Here is a 3,039-nt window from a genome sequence, read left to right as displayed (position 1 = left end):
GCTGTACATGCTTCGCGACTCAACCAGTTCCATACATAAACATCAAGTGGTATTGCTAGTTTTCAGAGGGCCAGAAATCAATGCCATCTGTAATCACATAACCCATCAGAAGCCTTTCATCTGAGAAAAAACTCCAACAAATCCACAAAGCCTCAATCATCCACTGGCTCTCAGGCGGTTTACGAATAATTGTTAGTGGAAAGATGGAAATTACTGAAAATACTAAGCTGTGTTCAGGGAACACAGCTTAGTACTTTTGGTTTAGTACTTTTGGTTTACTCGTCAGAAAAATCTGCTCCTACCTTACAAGCTGCTGTTATGTGCTCGCAGGGAGGCTGTGTGTGTGAGCATGAAGCTCTCAGTACACTGCTGACTGCTGGAAGATGGCGACCTGCGTGGCGAACGCTGAAAGCGACTCCTCCGGTTGAAGTAGCTGCCAGCTGTCCAGGACCGCTTGTGCTTCCTCAGGTACTCCTTGTAGTTCTTAGTGAGCAGCGTGTACAGAAAGGGGTTGATGCAGCTATTGGAATAGGTCAGACACGCGGTCAAGTAGTTGATGTTGCGTTTGGCTTTGGTTGACAGGGGCAGTGAGGGGTGGAACTGACACAGCAGCTGCCAGATCCAGAAGGGCAGGAAACATGCCCAGAAGAGGAGCACGATGGTGAAGATCAGGTACAGCACCTTTAGGAACACAAGAGTTGAACCATTAATGACAATCAGAGATGCACCAGATAGTGATGGATTAATTATTTGATTAACTGTATCTAACCAAACTACGAATGAACACAAAAACTCTTTCCTTTGAATTCACAAGATCCAATGTGCGTGTTTATAGGCTGAGATATAGCAAAAGCATGCCCTACTATTATAATAGTAACAGATGACTATGAAAGCCAAGGGGCGGAATATCAAACCTTTTTGCCCCAGCATGATCTCAGCAAGATATCCATAATTACTCACAGCACTGGTAGGGACAGAGCGTAGCCTACTAACTTTTCTTGTGGGAAGTAGCAGCACTTTTGAAAGTTAGGCAGTCTGCATTCTATCTTGCTCCAAGGTTGAGGTTAAATTAATGAACTTATGAACAGCTTTTAATGCAAGTGAATGGCAGCATTTGCCACATTGTTGAACACACTGATAAGACAAAATGAACCTGTCTTAAGCCCTGCAATGAAGTAAATTAGAACAGGTTTTGTCCCAGTGTGAGCTGAGAGCAAGAGGAAAATGGACAATAGAAAACCTGCAGCAGTAAGTAAGATTGATAAAGGAATGCCTTAAGCAGTGAAACAAACTAATGCTGCTGCAGTAATATTCTCTAAAATATTTTTCATCCTTTATAATGCGGTTGTGTGGTTGGCAAACCCTTGCCCAAACAGAAGGTCATAGCTTTGAGAAAAGTGACTAAATCAACCGCCTTGGTGAGTGGAATGTCTTAGGCGGGACTTTGCACAGTGTCTTGCCCAACTGCCTGCCTATTTATCAGACTCTACCTGATAAATGTGTCTGATTAATCTCCAGCTGAGTTGCAGACTGGGTAAAACATGAGGGACATGGACTAGGTGATGCCGCACACCAAAAAAGGAGAACCAAGAACTGGGCCTCAGATTGGATTAGAGGGACTGTCTTTCCTCCACAGAGGGAGGAAGTTGGAGTAGTGGGATGGGTTAATAAAAGGTCAAACCTTTTCACATATGTTACGGTTTGTTTTCTGCCTCCTGCCGACAGTCAAGGTATTTTTTTTTTTAGTAGTTATTTTTACCCAGATGCAATCTATCCCTAACCCTAACCAAGTAGTTTCAAAGCCCAAACCTAAGGAAATCTTAGAAATGCCAGGACAGAAAATAGTTGATTTGTAACTGTTTAGGTTAATAATGTTGTCGTCGAATTGATTGGTTTGGAGTAGGGTTGTTATACATGACTGAACACATACATGCAAATATTCACTGCGTACATCTCTGAAGACGAGCAGTAAAGCCCAAAAAGGACTATAAGAAATAAATCTTGAGTGAAGTACAAACACTTGTAACCCTTGGAATACACTATCTTGTGATACACTGACCTTTTGATTGGGAAGTTTCTTCTGCCTGTTTGAATGTCTCCGTCTGTGAGACCCAATAGGTGCGTGCAAGCTGGATGTAGAGATAGCCAATGATCAGTCCAGGAGCCACAATGCTGGTGCAAAACAGGAAGGAGATGTAAACCTTGTAGGAGAGTGGCGACAACGTGGGCAGACACATAGCCTTGTTGTCCTTTGTCATTAGCTGAATGCTCACGATCATTGGCAGGGTGAGGATGAGAGATGCGGCCCAGACCAGCAGAGCGATGGCCTTCCGGTAACTTTTGGACCGCTTGACTGTGTCGAGTGGCTTGAGCACAGCAAAGTAGCGCTCTGTGCTCATGATTGTCAGCGTGAAGATACTGGCGTGCATGGTCAGGAAGTCGATGCTGATCAGAATCCGGCACCCTGCGTCCCCGAAGTACCACCCCTTCAGGAAGTGTGTGCAGACCACAAAGGGTATGGTGAGAAGATAAATCAGATCTGCCAAAGCTAAGTTTATGATGTAGATATACATGGAGGCTGCAGTCCTCATGGAGTGGCACATGACCACCAGGGTGTAGATGTTGCCCAAGACTCCAACGAGGCACATGATGGAGAGGATGGTGCCGATGGTAAAGGTGGCGGCTGTGTCCTCATGTGTGCTCAGAGGAGTGTCGGTGGCGTTGGCGCCCCTTTCCACGAGGACTCCCACAGGCTCCATGGACACTGTAGTCATATCTGGATGCGTGGGGACAGAAATGTAAGGGTTGAGGGTGGCAACTGTACAGAAAATCAACTTTCGGTAATCAACCCTTGTTGTATGACCGACTATTGTATTATTATAGTATTGTATAGGTTTGGAACTTACATAAATAAGGGCTAATATAGTCAGCGAAACTATGCTGGCATGTTTCATTTCATTCACAATCTCCTTTAGTAACAGAAGCAGTCATTAGGGAAGGCTTTAATGAGCTTGCTTTCAATGCAAAGCTCCTTTTCAG

At 44.6% G+C, this 3,039-nt stretch overlaps 1 pseudogene; it reads right to left on the bottom strand.

The window, feature by feature from the left end:
- Positions 1–303: 303 nt before the first annotated feature.
- LOC129116389 (urotensin-2 receptor-like) lies at positions 304–2,789 on the bottom strand (annotated as a pseudogene).
- Between the last annotated feature and the right edge of the window lie 250 nt (positions 2,790–3,039).

Source organism: Anoplopoma fimbria, unplaced genomic scaffold (genome assembly GCF_027596085.1).
Source record: "Anoplopoma fimbria isolate UVic2021 breed Golden Eagle Sablefish unplaced genomic scaffold, Afim_UVic_2022 Un_contig_8456_pilon_pilon, whole genome shotgun sequence".
NCBI classification, from domain to species: Eukaryota; Metazoa; Chordata; class Actinopteri; order Perciformes; family Anoplopomatidae; genus Anoplopoma; species Anoplopoma fimbria.
The sequence above is the reverse complement of the archived record's forward strand: the minus strand, read 5'-3'. Positions and strand labels throughout refer to the sequence as shown.